The following is a 20,760-nucleotide window of genomic DNA, read 5'->3' as shown; positions in this document are numbered from 1 at the left end:
CCGCCACACAATAGGGCGCCGCGCCGACTAATGGGCCCAGCACGTCTTTTCTCCTCCAGTCCAGTGTTGTGTGCCGGAGCCCCCCTCCTCCCGCACCTCCTCTCCGTGGTCACGCTTCCTCCCGCAGCCAGACATCACAAAACAGGACAGCTTTTTTCTTTTATATAAAGCAAGCGCACTCTCAGCAAACGCTCGACTTTCGTGCAGGAGAAATGTATCCCCAAAATACATCATAAATAAATATCCAGCTTGTTAGTATTGTTAAGTTACTTCGTATAACTTTGGATTTTTCCTTTTGATAGTTATCTTTTGGGACTGGCATCTTCAGTGGGCCTTTTTTTATCGTCTTTTTGTTACCCTTAACCAGAACTCTCTTGTATTAAAAAAAAATAAATAAAAGTCTGCTATCAAACTGCAGTGATGGTACCTCCCTCGCCCTGCAGCAGTCGATCAGCATCTCACCCTCAACTACTACCACTATCGTCTCGCGTCATGCCGCCTCTCATTACCCACGTCCTCGTCACCGCCACAAAGGGAAACCCGAGTCACGAGTAACGGTAACCTCAGTCACAATGATGTCTCTTGTCACCTGAGCAGCAGCGTTCAGTTCCCTCTTCCCAGACCCACGAGCAGTTACGATATTAAAGTGGTAGTCTTTCTCTCTCTTTACCTTCGCACAGCCCTAAGGATTATACCCGCACAGAGCGCTACAGGAAGTCCACCGTTCCACACATAGCTCGCCTGTTCAGCCAGCACGGGCCATCATAGTTCAAAAAAGTTCAAAGCTCATGTTGGTCATAAATTGCTTCTTTTAATTTTCGAACATATTCTGTATCACTACTTTAGTCAATACCCTCTTGTTTTTAGTAGTGTTTCCTCTCGCACGTGTTAATTATGATTTTTAGTCCACATTTTTAAGATCTGTGTTCTAGCTTTTCTAGTCAAAATCTTAGTAGTTTTATTAGTTTTTCCTCTTAAACGCTTTATTTACTTTTTTATTCCAAATGTTTTAAGTGCTCTGTTCATGCGTGTATTATACTTGTAAATCAAGATCTCTTCAGTAACTGTACAAATGTTGTACTGCTCGCTGCCTCTTGATCAATAAACATGTTATTATTATTATTATTATTATTAATTATTATTATTATTATTATTATTATTATTATTACACCCACGAAGGGCTCCACGGAACATCTCCCATCTCCTTGTCTATTCATCGAACGGCGGCCCGGGACACATGCAAGGGGAACACGCGAGCCTCGCCGTCGTCTCACCTTCCACCGGGACGCCGCTCACTGTTCGCTGCTCACTGGGCTGCAACAGGTGCCTCCTCTCCCCCCGCCTCCTCACCCTCGCCTCCCTCCCTCCCTGCCTGCCTCCCTAACGGCCCGGGACGCAACAACAAAAGGGGAGCAATTCTCAAACTTTCACGCACTTAGGCATTGTAAATGTAATTACTCCACGTTATAATTTGCATTCTCCCCTTTTTTTTTTATTTGTGTGGATTTACAGCACATAATACCAAAGTGAGCTATTCCATAGACTTTACCTGAACCCATCAGCAGATTGCCTTTACAGCAGGAGTAGCACCAGCAGTAGCAGCAGCAGCGTTAAGATCCCCAGCCATCACCATTACCGTGCCTCCCTGCAAGTGGCGAGGCTATAATAAAACTGCAATACGCGACCCAATGAGCCAAAGTGCTCCATTTCCAGCCACATCAAGCGGGCGGAACAGGGAAGATGTGGGCGACTCGCGGCGTGCACACTTGATACCAACTACTCACTCGGCAAGCGATGGGCGGCGTGACAGAGAGGAGAGCGCCGAGGAAGGAAGCAGGAGGATACACGAATGAGCAGAGACATACTAGAGCAGGAGATCCGAGTGAGAAGTAACAGCAAGACTCAATGCCCGGCGCTGAAATACATCACGTTGCTGCTCTCCTAAAAAAACAGTCCACATTCTGAAACGCATCGCCCTCCCACTTAAGCTGTTTTTCAAAGGCCACAGAAATTTTTAAGGATAGTCTACTTATCCATCTGTGTGCGGGTGGGCGTGTGAGTATGTGTGTGTAGTCCTCAGTCCCTACAGCGGAATGTAATGGGCATGAGTGTTAAGTAAAATTGAATCGAGAGCTGTTGGTCGTGAGTGCAGCCTTTGAAACGGCGGTCCCTCATCTGTCCCTTCTCACTAGTCTTATTTTTTTCCCCTTTTTTTCTCTTACTAACCAAAAATTACGCAATGTTCTTTTTGTTTCTTCTCCGCATTTGCCTTCACACTGCTCACGGCGAGGGACGCAGTGATGGGACAGAAAGAGAGGACCTACAGTGCCGGCATCACCAGGAAAGGCGCCCTCACCATCAAAACGGCCAGAGCACCAACAGTAAACAACACATCATCCCGATAAATCTCAGCTAATCTGACGGACGACCGAGGAGTGACAATAAATGAGAAGAAATAGCAGGCGAGGGAGTTAACGAGGCTCACTAACGCAAACGAGATGCTTTGTATAAATAGCAGAGCGAATGACACATTCATGCCACGCCACGCCGCTGCAAAATACCCATGAGGGACGCGGCGCAAAGGTGAGACAGGCGATTAGAGGCAAGCTGGTGTCTGGAGGAGGAAAAGCGAGTGCAAAACAACATTACACAAGATATGTTAAAACTATTCGATCGTTCCTCTTTCTCCTTGTGGTGTTTTCCGTAATTACAAACTCGCATCAGATCATTATATCAGTCCTTTCAATACCGGAGACAATTTCCAAGCTCCATAAAGCCACAAGAACATGAGAGAATAAGAGAAGCTGCAAGAAGCCATCAAGCCTACACGTGGCAGTCCTTGCATGCAACATAGTACCTACATTACCTATTTCCACCTATCATCCTCATCCATAAACTTGTCCACTTTTCTTTTAAAGCTCCCTAGTGACTCAGCCTTATCATTGATCACAAAATAATGAATACTGATACAGCAGGAGAGGGTGAGAAAGTAGAGACGCTTCACATCACCTTTATTATTGCAAATGTCATGTTACTCTAAATACCGTAAAGGCATCCACAATAAAATCAGACTTGTCATGGTACTGAAAGGATTAAATCTGATAAGTCATGCCAGGCAAATGCTAAACACTTTCCAAAATCGAAGGCAAATCATCATTCAGTTCACGCGGGATATAACAAGGGAGAAAAAAAAAGACCAGAAATTCAAACAAAATTATAACAAGGTATTGAAAGAATTAAACATCACAAGTCGTACCAGACAAATAATAAACGCTTTCCAAATCAAATATATGCATGTAAGTCCTCGCTGTTCACGCGGGCTACAGTGCATGAAAAGAGGCGATTAGAGAGGCAATCAAACTCAAGGTACTGAAGGAATTAAATTTCATGTTATACGAGGCAAATGGTCAACACTTTCCAAATCGAATATATACATGCAAGCTTTCAATCAGCCAGCTTGGGACATGGAGCGTGAAAAAAAAAAAAAAACAGAGATGACAAGAAAGTCAACTGTGACTAGAAGCAATGAGGGAAGGTGTCTGGTTCATATGTAAATCTTGAGACAAACGCGTGCAAAACAACGGCCAGAATGTCACATCAGCAGATCAGACTCAGGCAGGTATTTCTCCGCCGGGGCTACAAGTCAGATCCCCGTGACAAACACAAACAGGCGAAGGCTTCCTGATGTTTGCGCGTCGCCTCCTTGTCCATGTAAAGCTTGTAAGTGTAAACAGATTTTGTCTCTCTTCAACTGACGATGGATGCCAGAAGCGTGACCAAAACACGGACACGTACAGAGAAAAACATCGTGAGTCAATAAAGAAATGTGTGGTGAGAGAAGGAAAGAAAGGAAGAATGAGAAAAATCTAGTGAAGTGGAGAAAAGCAAAAAAGAAAAAATGCGGCTCATGTATGAAAATGTAATTCTCTCTCTCTCTCTCTCTCTCTCTCTCTCTCTCTCTCTCTCTCTCTCTCTCTCTCTCTCTCTCTCTCTCTCTCTCTCTTTTATTCCTAGAGTAAAAAGTTCGACGGAGAATTTAGTATTGGACGCCCCACAATAGATCGTGTGTGTGTGTGTGTGTGTGTGTGTGTGTGTGTGTGTGTGTGTGTGTGTGTGTGTGTGTGTGTGTGTGTGTGTGTGTGTGTGTGTGTGTGTGTGTGCGCGACATCCGTCCCCATCTCGTCACCTCCACTTAACTAAATCTCCTCTCAGCAAGCCATCGCTGAGGTAACAACACACATTAACACAGCACCGTTACGTACATTCACTGCTGTTACTCCTGTCACATGCAGCTCCTCTCCTTTGCTATGTTCTTTCTTTCCTCTCCTCTTCTTTCTAATAGCTGCAATCATGCGGATGACTGAGGGGTGGCACGGGGTTCATCAGACTAATGCTCCCGGCTCTCGCTAGTGATAGAGGCAAACAAGGAGACAAAACAACAAAGCTTTCTAATTTCACCCGTCAAGTTGCCTTCACCTTACTGACCTGGGTCCATATTCTGAAACACTTCTGCGCCGCACCTCCGCTACATTCAAAAGCCTCTAGTTGAAGCTAGATGGATGTTCTTATGGTTCTAGTGACGGATTAACTAGATTCTTACATTATTAAAAGGAGAAACACTATCGAGAATCAGGTTAATCATCTCTGTGGCCTTTGAAAATAGTCGTGGTGAGAAAGCAGTGTTTCAGTTATCATTACCTTCCATCCTACTACTATTACTACTACTACTACTATCTGGAACTCCATGCTTGTTTTTGTATTTCCTCGTACATTTAACCAGAACTGTTTCAAACTGTTCCAAAATGTTTAAAAATACGGGGTCCAAGTTTAAAAATCAGAATACCTCATTACGCCCACCAGCACGCACACGCACAGTAGCTACATAGTTACACAACAGTAGGTAGTTTACTTAACGACTACCACGTAAACCACTGTAAAGGAAAGTAAAGCATAATGACGACATAAAAGTAAACAGTATCATGCACAGTAAATTAAAGCAATGAAAAAAAAATACGAAAAAATTGTTGAGTTAGACGTAAAGATAAAAGATAAATGCTCTCTCTCTCTCTCTCTCTCTCTCTCTCTCTCTCTCTCTCTCTCTCTCTCTCTCTCTCTCTCTCTCTCTCTCTCTCTCTCTCTCTCTCTCTCTCTCTCCTGAACACTTCTCCACAACAAGCAAGCTGGTACCTCACCCACTGGCACCACTAATGGCCTTTTAATCACTTGACCACTTAAATCTAGGCACTTTGTCCGAAAACTCCAGTGGGTTTCTGAACGCTGCAGGTTGAGAAGGAGGGTGTGGAAGGCTGGCAGGAAGGGAATATAATACCTACAGGCTGGAAGGATGGCTGTGGTATGGTGCAGGGAGAGTAAATAAGACCTGCAGGGTGAGAGGGAGAATAGGGAAGGCTGGAGAATATATAAGACCTACAGGCTGGGAGGGAGGTCGGAGAAGGATAAGGGAAGGCTATACATGAACTGCATAATGGGAGAAAAGGGAAGGCTGCTGACATAGTAGTACATAAGACGTACAGGCAGGAAGGAAGGTCAGGGAAGGCTGCGGGAAGGGTACATAAGACCTGCAGGCTAGGAGTTGGGAGTCAAGGGTCACGAAAGGTTACTTACTGACTGACACACACGGATGGAGTTGAACATTGGCGTGACTTGCATTACTCACCTTGCAGCAGTGAAGACAACACGCGCCTCCTGCAGTGACGAGAGAAAGGTTAGTGTGTCGCGGTAATAATGATGGTTACGATAATAATAATAATAATAATAATAATAATAATAATAATAATAATAATAATAATAATAATAATAATAATAATGACTAATCGTAATAATGCTTCGTGAGAGGTAGCAATCATTGGTATTACAGCAATGATGGTTATGCAAGAGGAGGAGGAGGAGGAGGAGGAGGAGGAGGAGGAGGAGGAGGAGGAGGAGGAGGAGGAGGAGGAGGAGGAGGAGGAGGAGGAGGAGGAGTAGACAGACTTGACACCCTCACACACACACACACACACACACACACACACACACACACACACACACACACACACGATTTCTCTCTTTCACTCTCACAGTCACAAAATTAATAACATCCACCACCACCAGAGTAACCTACGCCGTGCTCGTCATAAACCCTGTCAGGAGTAAACGTAACTCGCTGGAACACCTGCCGTGAATGGGCGGCGTCCCCTCGTCCACTCACCGCAAACACAACCACTTCCTTCATCTCTCCGTCAGAAAGACCCCACAGCAACCCTCCCATCAAGACACGTCCCCGCTGCCGCCGCCACACTGCTAACCGCCTCGCCCTTCACGCCTGCTGCCCCGACATACTTTCCGCTTTCTCTCTCTCTCTCTCTCTCTCTCTCTCTCTCTCTCTCTCTCTCTCTCTCTCTCTCTCTCTCTCTCTCTCTCTCTCTCTCTCTCACCTCATACCCAGGCCACTACACGCCGCTTTCCTTTTAATTCTTTTCATCCACACAAGCACCTTCACTCCACACTTCCAACCCAAATCTTTTGTTCCATCCTTCTCTCCCTCCTTGCCTCCTTCCCTTCCTGCCAAGTAACTTCATGAAGCATTTCTAAAATTGCTTTTCCTGATTTCATTTGGACTTCTGCTCGCTGTGCGCACTATTCTACCACAAAACTATTTTTCACTTGTCACAGCGACACACACTCTTCATTCTACAATGCGGATTCATAGAGGAGCTTTAAAAAAGAATAGACGAATTCATAGATGGGGATGATAGGTGGAAATGGATAGGTAAGTTTCATACAGGTACTGCCACGTGTAGAACTGATAGTTTCTTGCAGCTTATTCACCACAGTACCTTCTCACCACATCACATTACATTGGTTCTGCGCCTACAGCCCACTTCTCCCCTCGCAAATATCCTGCCTGTCACCCCTCAGCCTTCACCTCCCCGTCATGTCAGGCTGATGAAGTGCAGGCTTCCTTCCCAACCCTCCTCATGTCACCGGGATCTCCTATGCCCCAGAGAGTCTTCTTGTACTGTTTCAAGTCAGCCATACCGGTACTAATGAATACATCAATAAATAAATAAATAAATAAATAATTCACTATTTTTACAAACCACTTACGCATACATATATAATGCCACAAATATGAACACACACACACACACACACACACACACACACACACACACACACACACACACACACACACACACACACACACACACACACACACACACGTTCTGCTCGCCGCAGCCACATTACGGCAGACAACAAAGGCCAACAAAAATCAAGAAAGTAATCAAAAGTTTTAGACAAAAGAGAGAGAAAAAAATTGAGCGAACAAGCAGATAATGAGGAGGAGGAGGAGGAGGAGGAGGAGGAGGAGGAGGAGCAGAGTAATAGAACTAGGGAAGGAAGGAAGTGATTTGAGAGAGACAACAGGAGCAAAGTCAACAACTCGTGAAGAAGGATCATTTAGTCGTCCTTAGTCGTGCAGGGAGGAACGGAGAAGACGAGTGAATAAGGGAGGGGAGTATGAGGTGCTGGGGAGGGCATGGGATAAAGGTGAGGGGTGAGGAGGGGTCAGGGTGACACTGATGCAAGTGTTAGGAGGCGCCTCGATTTTCTGTAGCGGCGCACGAAGACACGTGTTAAAGCCGAAATGTCCTCTACACACACACACAAACACACACACACACACACACACACATACTAAACAACCCACTCGTTTTTTCCCTGTACATACACCACCACCACTTGCACCACCATCAACACCACAACCTTTAATGAAGAGAAATGAATGGAATGGACTCAGTAATCAGGTTGTTGGTGCTGAGTCATTAGGGAGTTTCAAAAGATTAGACAAATTTATGAATGGGGATGATAATTGGAAATACAAAGGTAGCCATATTTCATACAGGGACTGCCACGTGTAGGCCTGATGGCTTCTTGCAGCTTCCCTTATTTTCTTGTGTTCTTAAGTTCTAAGTAAATAATACTGCATCACCCAACATCAGTAACCAGCGACTTATGTTACACAAACGCCGAGTCTCGGAGGAAATCTGGGAAGACGAGTTAGTGTGCAAGGGTGGAGGTGGTGGTGGTCCCAGGCGAGAGAGAGAGAGAGAGAGAGAGAGAGAGAGAGAGAGAGAGAGAGAGAGAGAGAGAGAGAGAGAGAGAGAGAGAGAGAGAGAGAGAGAGAGAGAGAGAGAGAGAGAGAGAGAGAGAGAGAATCCCCCCTTCGTCCCGCCTGACTCACCGCTAAAGCTGGGACGCGTGGTGAAGGGCCAAGGTCGTGCTCAAGGTAAACTAAACTGATCACGTGAAATTCCAGGAGGCCCATCACTTCCTGTTGCCTGTTGTGTTTGTGAAGTGTTTGTTGCGTCCATCTCTATTGCTGGAGTGTACGAGGAGACACAATTCCCCAAGAAGATTAGATAAATTTATGGATGAAGATGATAGACGGAAATAGGTAGGTATGTTTCGTACAGGGACTGCCACTTGTAGGACTGATGGCTTCTTGCAGGTTCCCTTTATTTTCTTATGTTCTTATATTCTCATCACCGCAGTTTATCCTTCTCGCCACCACCGTCACGCAGCTTCAGCAAATAAAGCCCTGCAAGGACGACCCTCGTGGTGATGACCATGGCGATGACGACGTAGGTAATGACGATCCTGAACGTCCCTTGACCATTCCTCCAGGCTGATGAACACGTCCTCCCTGGCCTTCTCCTCCTCCCCCTCGCTGGGAATCCCTCGCCCGTCCCCTCACTATGACAGGCATCCAAGGGGTGCTCGCCCACACACACACCTACACACACACACACACACACACACACACACACACACACACACACACACACACACACACACACATTAGTAACAGAAGTCGTCGTTGTTGTTGTTGTTGTTGTTGTTGTTGTTGTTGTTATTGTTGTTGTTGTAATATTTGCAGCAGCAGTAGCAGCAATAATAGCAGCAGCAATAGCAGTAGCAATGGCAGTAGTAGTAGTAGTAGTAGTAGTAGTAGTAGTAGTAGTAGTAGTAGTAGTAGTAGTAGTAGTAGTAGTAGTAGTAGTAGTAGTAGTAGTAGTAGTAACATAAATACCAAAGTACAGCTGAGATGCAAAATAACAAAGTCAAACGTCTCTACCCTTGACTATTAATTTTCTAACAGCTACTGCTAGTGGAAGTCATTATAGTGTTTAAGGTTACTTCCATTTTCCGGTAATAGAATAACAAGGATTTTAAACCACCAATAAAGAAGAAGAAAAAAAAAACATGAGAGCCAGCATATTCAAGTCCGTGGCCTTTAAAAACAGCATATTCAAGTCCGTGGCCTTTAAAAACAGTCCTTTTAATGAGACGGAACCAAATTTGTGTCTAGCAAAGGCCGAAGCACAGTCTCAACCCCTCACTATGTTTATGATGCCTTGTTTCCGGTGCCTCTCCCTACTTCCCCTTCACAGGCTGTCCCCCACCACTCTAACCCACTCCCTGCTCAAACCTCCCCTCACCTCACGCACCTACAGCAGAAAACAACACACGACACCCGCTCGTAAAGAACTAACGTATGAGCTGTTAGGATACGGAGAAATGGAGGGGAGGAAGGCATGAACTGTAGAGGGGACAAGGGAGGAAAGAGCGGGCATGGGGTAAAAGCGTTTGTTTAGTCAGAATTCAAACTCCCACGTCACGAGCCACGAGAGAAACAAAAGTTGGGGAAAGGCAAAAAAAATAAATAAATAAATAAAAAAAATATACCTATCAATTGGAAACACAAACAACTGTCACGGGTTATACCAATTGGTGTTGAAAAAAAGGGAAACAAAGGCAATATGTACATTTGGAAAGTGGCACGGCGACTGTTACGGGACCAATGCACTCACTCCCCCGCACGTCACTTGATGGACACGAGCCCCGAATGACTGACAGACGGGATGGAGGGTCGGCTGAGGGGCAGAGGGACGCGGAGGTGGTGGACAGGGTAGGCAGAGGATGGAATAGAGAAGTAGCGATGGGGAATGGGTAGGCTAAAAAAGATGGAACATGGAGTAGGGATGGAGAGAAATGAGTAAGCTGGAGAGGATGAGACACAGAGGTGGGAAGAAAAGTGGAAGCGCGGAGGGGTGGATGGGTAGACTGGAGAGTATAGGATACAGAAGTGGGGGAGGAAAGGGAAGATAAGGAGGAAAGGTAAAGGATGGGTAGCCTGGGACTGGATGGGGTGAAGAGGTGAGAGTGGAGATAGCAGTGAGAGGAATGGATATGTTGAGAAGAATGAGATGGAGCGGTAAGGAGAAAGAGGTAACAGGAATCGGTAAGCTGGGCAGGATGAGGTATAGAGGTAAGGAGGGAGAGGTAACAGAGGAATGGTTAAACTGGGGCAAGATGAGGTGGAGAGGTGAGGAGGGAGAGGCAGTAATGAGAGGAATGACTAGGCTGGACAGGATGAGGTGGAGAGGTGAGGGAGGACAGGTCGTAGTGGAAAAGGCAGGCTGGCAGGACGGGGTGAAGTGAGGACGGAGAGGCAGTAACGAGAGGAATGCCTGGGCACGATGGGGCGCAGAGGCGTGAACTGAGTAGTTATTCCGGTACAGAAGACAGAATAAACAGCACAACACCTGGCCAGTGTCCTGCGCGGGAGGCCCCATACCCTGCGTGACTGAGCCGCCGCCTCCTCCCCGTGCCCCACCAGGTGGTGCGCCTCATCAGAACTCCCGCCCTTGCCTCACCCCGCCCTCCCGCCCGCCTCACACGCCTCATGGATCATCTCGGCTCTGATAAACCTCCAAAAATTTCCCGAACTCCTGTAAGGAAAAACTTTACGATCAATTAAGAACGTTTGCTGCATACAGACAGACATACGCAGAGAGAGAGAGAGAGAGAGAGAGAGAGAGAGAGAGAGAGAGAGAGAGAGAGAGAGAGAGAGAGAGAGAGAGAGAGAGAGAGAGAGAGAGAGAGAGAGAGAGAGAGAGAGAGAGCCCTGTGTCTATCGCAAAGCTTCCCAATTAACAGTGAAAGGTCTGCTCGGATTTCTGGCAATACTTCCTGATCGCGCTTCTTTCCAGGATCCTTGGAAAAAAAAGAAAAAGAGGAAAGGAAAGAATGGTGAAAAAAATTATGCCTAAGGAAAAATCTGAATCGTTGGAAAGAATGGATTTTACGAAGAAACAAGTGACTATCGTGAAGGAAAGAAAGGAATTAGAATGGAAATGAAAGCAGCGGAGAAGGAAAATTGTGCAATGACTTCTTGCAAGATAATCAGGAACCCCGGGATGAAATAAATAGGAGGAGGCTTTTGAAGAGAAAGAAGAAATCAGAAAACTTATGAAACTCTTCTTTAAATCTTTCTCTGCTCTTTGTACATCATTCCTTTACCATAAATCACTCGGAAAATCCCTTTAAACATTACACTAACTGGAAGCTGAGAAATCTATCCTTTAATTCTTTCATTTTTCTAGTTCTGCTTGTAATAACTTTGTCCGGTGCTTTCAGTGTTGCGGCGCATCGGTGGTGCAGTGGCTAATGGGCCTGGACGCAAATCCGTGGACACAGGTTCGAATCCAGGCAGTTGGGACAAAGCTCACTCAGATGTCTAGCCTTCCTTCGGGATGGTCAATAAATAGCCATGATCCGAGGTTAGGAAGGGCATCCACTCGGGGTAACTGTTCCCTAATGCTAACACCAACGTCAGTCGGTCAGGAGACGCAGTCCTAGTTCTGATACAGTAAGGAAACCGGACGCAAAAACAATAATGGTAACGAATATGTACCTTGGGAAAACTGGGAAAGGTAAACTATGGAAACCCGGATGTCCCAGTAGCCCTGCGTTCCTGGTTAAATGATGTCCACCACAGGTTCAAAGGTCAACGGAGGTAAGATGAGTACTGAGGCCACGCACAGCTGCACCGTATGTCCTCAACTTTACCTTTCAGTGTCAGTTGTCACATACTGCAATGAAAGGTGAGGTGCTGCCGGCACACTCACGCCACCCACGGTCACCTGTGTAGCGCAGTGGGTCAGTCTGCACATCAAAGTAACGGTCTTCGCTTTACAAACAAGAACAATATAACCACGATGGGTGTTGAGGTTGTGTTGTGGTAATGGTGTAATGGTGGTGATGTGATGGGGAGAATTAGACCCTAAATCCACCCACAGGTAAATATCCATCGTCCACACACACACACACACACACACACAGACTGACTCTCTCTCTCTCTCTCTCTCTCTCTCTCTCTCTCTCTCTCTCTCTCTCTCTCTCTCTCTCTCTCTCTCTCTCTCTCTCTCTCTCTCTCTCTCTCTCTCTCTCCATGAGTTTCCACGCTGTAGAAAAGACACGATCAGTGGAGAATTTTCCTCCGTGAGTAAAATACGTGCAAGTCAGCAAACACACACACACACACACACACACACACACACACACACACACACACACACACACACACACACACACACGGTCATGCCACAGATGCGCACACAGCAAATGACGAACGATAAAAAAATATAAAAAAAAGCCGTTCGTTCGGTCTCGTGATGAGCAAATGACATCAACACACTACTTCCGGTTCAGGGTGTGTGTGTGTGTGTGTGTGTGTGTGTGTGTGTGTGTGTGTGTGTGTGTGTGTGTGTGTGTGTGTGTGTGTGTGTGTGAGAGAGAGAGAGAGAGAGAGAGAGAGAGAGAGAGAGAGAGAGAGAGAGAGAGAGAGAGAGAGAGAGAGAGAGAGAGAGAGAGAGAGAGAGAGAGAGAGAGAGAGAGAGAGAGAGAGAGAGAGAGAGAGAGAGAGAGAGCCGCCTTTTTTCAGCATAGGGGAGACTACACAAGGGCGAAAAAAATGGATTAAAAAGAAAACAGGATAAAGGAAAGCCTGAACGACAAACATGCCGCTCCCTAAAAGAGTCAGAAACGCTGGAGTTAAAACGAGTGGCCATTTTAGTCTCTACATAGATACTCTTTAGAAAAAAAATCTGAAATCTTTCTTCCCCGAGGCTACTAATCACTGCACTACACTACGCTACACATACAAAACGCAGTGGACATACATACTGGTCAACTTCCTAATGCCAAAGATAAAGAAATATTCTCAATTTTTTATCCCTTTAACTGATCACCTCTGGAATCCTCTGCCTGCTTCTGTGTATCCTCCTTCCTACGGTTTAACACTTACTGCGATGTGCGATAACTGATAACACTAGAAGCAATGGAACCTTTATTAACATTGACAAGAAAAAAAAAAAATGGATGGGATTAAAAAGAATATGCTTGGCAATTTTTAGCAGGTATCTTTATTACTATTGACAAGAAAATATAAACGGGGAAGGGGGATTATAATAATAGACTTAGCAATTTGTAGTCGGTATCTTTATTAGCATCGACAAGTAAAAAAAAAAAAAGAAAAAGAAAAAGAGGAGGGGCGAATTACAAGAATAGACTTGGCAATTCCTACTCGGTATAATGTTTGGATGGTGGTGTAAAGTAAGGAGAAACACTTCATAGTAGTTACGTAGTAAACATACCAAACAGCAGGGAAACTGTTAGAACTCTCTCAAACGGAAGATTTCAGGACACTTCACAACGTAATTTTGGTTTTGCTTTCCACCCGACGTGTTACGGGACTGGCACCTTCAAATATCCCTTCTTTTTCTCTTTTTCCCTATGCCAAAACCCAGCTTACATAAAAGAAAAGAAATAACGCAATGTAACCTACTTTCCTCTATTCTTTTGGCAGTTTCTTTCCGTCATGATCTTCCACAAGCAAACATTTCTTGAGATTCACAATCCAGCGTGTGAAAGCGGGGACGTGAAACTTATGTGGAAGAAAACAAGCAGCAGGTGCGGAGACTCAGATGATGAGAAGGAAGCGACAGAGAAAGAGGAGGAGGAGGAGGAGGAGGAGGACGGCCAGGCATCATAAGGCACGCAAGAGAGTTGGGCAACGTATAATTTTTTCGTTCTTCTCCTTTCTTATATCTCGACGTAAGCTGAGACCCTCTTTCCTTGTAGGCTGATGAGAAGAGACAACTGTGATAGAAAGGTGAGAGCTGGACCGACTGTGATTACCTGAGAGAGAGAGAGAGAGAGAGAGAGAGAGAGAGAGAGAGAGAGAGAGAGAGAGAGAGAGAGAGAGAGAGAGAGAGAGAGAGAGAGAGAGAGATAATGAACGGTTCTTCTCGATATATCTTCCATTTTTTTCTTTCCTCCACCGCTGCGCCTCCACCCAACTCCACCCACTTACCACACGCTAACACGCAGGAGGAGAAGAGGAGGTGGAGATAACAGTGCTTGAGGAGGAGGAGGAGGAGGAGGAGGAGATAGCATACCACAAAATTCCACAACCTACCATCCACTACCACAATCACCACCACCACCCACTTTCCCGTTACCTTGATCATCTGTGCATTATTAACACCTTCACTACAATTATCACCACCTAAGAGGAGAGAAAAAAAAGCCTGAAGCCATCATCACTGCAACGCCCTAGAAGATGATAATGGAGGAGGAAGGATAAGAAGGATGCGAGGAAAAAAAGTGAACGACAAAGGAAAAACAAAAATATGAGAAGTAAGAAGCAAAGGGAGAAACGAAGAAGGATAGGAGGAAAAAAGACAAAAGAGGAAGAAAAACATGAGAAGTTGAGCAAGCAAAGTAAGAACATTTTCACAAGTTTCTCGTCAGAAAGTAAGAAGAAAAGGGACGTGCGTGTGAGTGTCTTAAGGGCACCGTGGCACGTGTCAATTTCTCACGGGGCCGCGACTCAGCGAATGATCCGGCCTCGCACGGAAGAGAAAGTTTTTTTTTTTTTTTTTTTTTTTGCTAGTTTTGTCATTTACGTTCTGCGTTATCGAATTATCTGCTATTCTAAGTATTGTTCTGGTGACTTTATATGAGCCATTCCCTGATTTGTATTCTTTAGGTTTTCTTTAGTCTTTCTTTATTGTGTGTGGTCAATAGAAATCCGTGTGTGTGTGTGTGTGTGTGTGTGTGTGTGTGTGTGTGTGTGTGTGTGTGTGTGTGTGTGTGTGTGTGTGTGTGTGTGTGTGTGTGTGTGTGTGTGTGTGTGTGTGTGTGTGTGTGTGTGTGTGTGTGTGTGTGTGTGTGTGTGTGTGTGTGTGTGTGTGTGTCGATCGTTTACACAAAGTTCAAAGTTTACTAATGCTTTTAACATTCGTGTGTTATATATTTACATTTTGTCTGTCCTTTGTCGTGTGTTTATTTTATCTGTTTTTTCTTACTCGTAGATTACTTTTTTTTCTTTAAGTTTAGATTTACTCTTTTTTTTATCACTTAGTCACGTTGTATTTTAACGCATCGCATTTTTTTTTTTTGTGGTCAGTAAACATCTATCTATTCATCCGCAAGCTCGTGTGAGAGAGAGAGAGAGAGAGAGAGAGAGAGAGAGAGAGAGAGAGAGAGAGAGAGAGAGAGAGAGAGAGAGAGAGAGATTTGGGAGAGGAGCGAGTAAAGGTCCTGTGCAAATAAGTCATGAATGTTTTGTATGAGCTCCCGCACACCGCCGCCTCCTGCCCACCTTTGGCCCCAATATCTTTCCTCTCCCCTCAGCTTTACCAAGGCAGGGAACGGCACCCCACCTCCCCCCGGACGCCACGCGCTAGTGGGCTGCATGAATAAAACGTGAATCTGTTAAAGGTGGATAAGGACACTGAGAAGGAGCAAGGGGGATACCGATCCTAGCTATTCCTTTATTCTTTACGGCCATTCCTTCTGAGTGATTCCTGAGTGGGCGTGACCCTCATCAGGCCCATATTCCCAAACACTTCTGCGACCACCTTCACTACCCTAGTTGAAGTTACACGTGTTTTTAAAGGCGTTTTTACGGTTGTCGTGACAGATTAATAAGATTTTTCCAGTATCAAACAAGAGAAACATTCTTGAGAACTTGGCTAATTGTCTCCGTGGCCTCTGACAACAATTGCGGTGGAGAGCAAAGCGTTTCTGAGCACGAGCCCCTGTCATCGGCCGTCCATCTACTGAGACAACAAAGAATCGACAGGGAGGCGGCGTAGTCTCCAAAATACCCCCATCACCCCACAATCAGACACTATTTTGTTACCTTGAGTCTAACATACAAGAGACACAGCAGAGGATTAATCTGGAGAGATGCCACATTACACTCACACTCATTCATACAGCAGTTTCTTACCCTCACTTACTAACACCTAACTCTTCTAAGCTATATCTTTCTTGCAGTTCTCTCTCTCTCTCTCTCTCTCTCTCTCTCTCTCTCTCTCTCTCTCTCTCTCTCTCTCTCTCTCTCTCTCTCTCTCTCTCTCTCTCTCTACACCTAACAGCTCCTCTCAATTCCCTGCCACTGAGATGAAGATGTAAAGTAAGTTATGCACCAAGCCTGTCTTACGCGGGCCTGTAGCCATAAAGGTGAATTTCCCAGAGCAAACACTTCATATATCAGCTTTCAGTGCGGCATGATGGAAGGGCGGGCGGGCAGTGATGGAGGGGCGGCGGGCAGTGATGGAAGGGACCGCCATATATCTTATAGAAGGAAGCCATATAAGACTGAACTGGGCTTTCTTATCATTGCCTACACGCTAATCTCTCTCTCTCTCTCTCTCTCTCTCTCTCTCTCTCTCTCTCTCTCTCTCTCTCTCTCTCTCTCTCTCTCTCTCTCTCTCTCTTGCTTTTTTTCCTTTCTCCACACTCCATTCCTCTCCCTTTCAACATTTTAGCTTTATTCCTCCTCACTCTGGCACCTTTTCCCTTCATTTTCCTTTCCTTCCCTCGGTATCCTGCAGCCACTGGGGGAAGGGAAGGGAAGGTGAGGTGGCGAGGAAGGAGGTGGTTCTGGAGAAAAATCACATTCCATAAAAAAGGGATCAAGGTGAAGAAATAGTTTGCCTTTTATTTATTTATTTTATTTATTTACTTATTTATTTGTTCATTTGCTTATTTATTTTTTTTGTCTTTAGATTCTGCCCGAGTCACGAGTCAAAATGAGAAAAGATGAGCATGGCGTTAGTAATGAATCTTCCCCTCTTTTTTCTTTCACCTCCTCCTCCTCCTCCTCCTCCTCCTCCTCCTCCTCCTCCTCCTCCTCCTCCTCCTCCTCCTCCTCCTCCTATTCCTGGCGCATTATAACATCTTTCACAAACACACGCAAAGTTCTATAAGATAAGCTTCTTTCAGTGCCAAGATTACTGACTTTGTGAATAGGCAACCTCATAAATAGGACGAAACTTTGACTGGCGGACTGACACAAGTATAGCGCACAATATCAGCCCTTCTTTCTCGCCGCGACTATTTTCCAAGCCCACCGAGATGATTATCAGGGTTTTCAATAGTGTTTCTCCTGTTAATAATGTAGAAATCTTAACCTGTCACTCGAAAACATGAAAACACCATCAAAGACCCGTGTAACTTCAACTACAGCCTTTGCAAGTAGTGGAGGTACAGCGTAGAGGTGTTTCTGAATACGGTACATCGAAAGGCGCCACTGATATCGAAAGGAGTGATCAATTATTTCATGTCATTAAGTGCGTGGTTTTATTTATTTATTTTTTTCGTTAGTTAAGTCTTCTAAGATTACTTAATCATAGATATCAAAAGGAGTGGTCGAATACTGAAGGTATTTAAGTGCGTGTCATTTTATTTTCCGTCAGTCACGTCTTCTAAGGTTACTCAATTGAAGGGAGAAAAGTCATAGTGCTGTTAGGTTAGGTTAGTGTTGTTCAACGCTTCAGGTTTTCATTAGGACGATATTCAAAGGCCACAACAGGGATTACCTTCAGATTATCACTTTTTTTTCAGTAAAGATACAAAATCCAACAAGAATATAAAGAAGAGAACCAAGAACTTGAACTCAACAAAACAAGAGAGGCAGACACTGACACCAATACCTCTCCAATGCAGAAGTATCAACAAAACAAAAGCGAGAGCAAGACAAAAAAAAATAAATTAACTGCACAACTTTTTCTCAGTGACGATACAGAATCACACCAGAATATAAGGAAAAGAACCAAGAACTTTAACTCAACAAAACGAGAGAGGCAAACATTGACACCAACACTTCACCAATGTAAAAATATCAACAAAACAAGAGCGAGAGTGAGAGAGGGAGAGAGAGAGAGAGAGAAAAAAATAAATAAATAATCAGGGCAACTTTATCACACTGCCAGACTCATTCAGTGTTAATGTCGCGAGGTTTACCTGTCCTGCTGCTGTGAGTCGCCTTTAATGAGCAGGCGCTAATCAGGTAGCTTTGGAGGAATCAGGTGTGTTTCCCCAACCTGCCGAGTCTGATATCACGGCTGACGTAACGCAGCAGCCCATGAGGAAATGCGACAGCTATTGACCAACTGAGCTACAGCGGTACACACACACACACACACACACATACACACCCACACCCACGAATACACACAGATGGTTAGGAGGTCTAGTAACATATGTTCTAACTATTTATTATTCTGTTATACGTATTCATCTCTCTCTCTCTCTCTCTCTCTCTCTCTCTCTCTCTCTCTCTCTCTCTCTCTCTCTCTCTCTCTCTCTCTCTCTCTCTCTCTCAGCCACTGTACCTCCTTAATCTCGGGTGACTGAAAATCAATATGGAAGAGACAACGAATGTGTCACCTGCAAAATATGAGAGAGAGAGAGAGAGAGAGAGAGAGAGAGAGAGAGAGAGAGAGAGAGAGAGAGAGAGAGAGAGAGAGAGAGAGAGAGAGAGAGAGAGAGAGAGAGAGAGAGAGAGAGAAATCATCCCAAGAGACGCACTGGCAGACAGACTGAGGCACACAGTAATTAGGAACAATTAAGAACATATGTTGGTCGAGAAAGAGGAGGAGGAGGAGGAGGAGGAGGAGGAAGAAGAAAAGAAGAAAAGAAGAAGAAAAGAGGAGGAGGAGGAGGAGGAGGAGGAGGAGGAGAAGAAGAAGAAGAAGAAGAAGAAGAAGAAGAAGAAGAAGAAGAAGAAGAAGAAGAAGAAGAAGAAGAAGAAGAAGAAGAAGAAGAAGAAGAAGAAGAAGAAGAAGAAGAAGAAGAAGAAGAAGAAGAAGAAGAAGAAGAAGAAGAAGAAGAAGAAGAAGAAGAAGAAGAAGAAGAAGAAGAAGAAGAAGAAGAAGAAGAAGAAGAAGAAGAAGAAGAAGAAGAAGAAGAAGAAGAAGAAGAAGAAGAAGAAGAAGAAGAAGAAGAAGAAGAAGAAGAAGAAGAAGAAGAAGAAGAAGAAGAAGAAGAAGAAGAAGAAGAAGAAGAAGAAGAAGAAGAAGAAGAAGAAGAAGAAGAAGAAGAAGAAGAAGAAGAAGAAGAAGAAGAAGAAGAAGAAGAAGAAGAAGAAGAAGAAGAAGAAGAAGAAGAAGAAGAAGAAGAAGAAGAAGAAGAAGAAGAAGAAGAAGAAGAAGAAGAAGAAGAAGAAGAAGAAGAAGAAGAAGAAGAAGAAGAAGAAGAAGAAGAAGAAGAAGAAGAAGAAAAAAACACACACATTATGAGATCATTCTTGCGTCCTTTCAGTATTACCTTTCTTGCTCCTCCACCTCCTCCTCCTTAACGACTCTCCTTCCTAATCCTGGTTCACTCTCATCGTCAGCTTACCCTCTCAACTCCCTTGTCCGTCTCGCCTCTTAACCCTCCATCTCTTCCTCTCTATTTGTCTACTCTCTCTTGTCTTTCTCTCCTCTCACGTATCTCAGCCCCTACACTGTTCCTTCACTCCGCCCCTTGCCGCGTCCGTGCCTCCCCTCCTGCCCTCACTTGTTTAACCGTGCACCAGTTTCTCAGTTTCTCATCCTCCCCTTTACATTTATTATTATGTCTCTGTCTGTCTGTCTGTCTGTCTGTCTGTCTGTCTCTCTCTCTCTCTCTCTCTCTCTCTCTCTCTCTCTCTCTCTCTCTCTCTCTCTCTCTCTCTCTCTCTGGTACGCTCAAGGAACATTAATTCTCCTATAATAAGCTAAATATAATCACTGATGAGCCTCCGCTTCCTAATTGATTGACTGAACGATTAACTGACTAACTAAATGATAGATTGCTTCACTTCTACCTCATCCCTCTAACAATTATTTCTGTCCTGAACACTAGTAATGTACAGTGTTCAAGAAAAATTGACCCACATTTTAAGTTAATCTCCGCAACCAGAAACCAGAAGAAAATCAGGTTTATTTTCTTTAAAACATCCTGTACAGTGGTAGGGACTTCACATAATCCTACATCTTTTTTTTTTTTTTTTATTTATGTAGATTAGAAAGTTTTGTGTCTCATTAACATCCTTGTAATGTCCAACACAGCAAGGTAAGTACGCCGGTATTTGTTCTTCCTCTGTGTTCCTCTGTGCTGCAGACTCCACCAGTGTAGCAGCCGAGGGACATAAATAAGGCTTCATTCTATCACTGACCTGTCCGGGCCGATAAATCCTCCCACTAACAGAAGAAGGCGAGGTAATGATGTTCCTTCCCCGCAAATTTCCCCAGAGTCTTGTAAATCCGAACACTGGCTGATGAGGCTGAGCGTGAGTGGCGGCACCTCCACGCCATGCCACGCCACGCCACTGTCACCAGTACCACAGCCGCCACCACTTACGCACCACTAGCACCACCACAAGCACTAATGCATCTAATACCACCTTCACACAACATCACCAGTATCACTAACGCCACTACCACCAGCACGTCCACAAGCACAAATACCACTACCACTTTCTTTATTGCTTTCTTAATCTTCAGCACCACCATTACCACCACACCGTTAGTAGCACAAGGACCAACGCCACAACGTCACCCGTCTTCTTAATCCTCACCACCACCACAC

General features: G+C 44.8%; 1 long non-coding RNA gene across 1 annotated transcript in view; it reads right to left on the bottom strand.

Moving 5' to 3' along the window:
- Window positions 1-20,760, bottom strand: part of LOC135090083 (uncharacterized) — a 147,465-nt gene that overhangs the window by 75,041 nt on the left and 51,664 nt on the right. Inside the window, exon 2 of the long non-coding RNA XR_010261756.1 lies at window positions 5,678-5,706. This is a non-coding gene — a long non-coding RNA (uncharacterized LOC135090083). The remainder of the gene's footprint in view (window positions 1-5,677; window positions 5,707-20,760) is intronic.

This window comes from Scylla paramamosain, chromosome 3 (assembly GCF_035594125.1).
Source record: "Scylla paramamosain isolate STU-SP2022 chromosome 3, ASM3559412v1, whole genome shotgun sequence".
Taxonomy (NCBI): Eukaryota; Metazoa; Arthropoda; class Malacostraca; order Decapoda; family Portunidae; genus Scylla; species Scylla paramamosain.
This window is presented reverse-complemented; position numbering and strand designations above follow the sequence as displayed.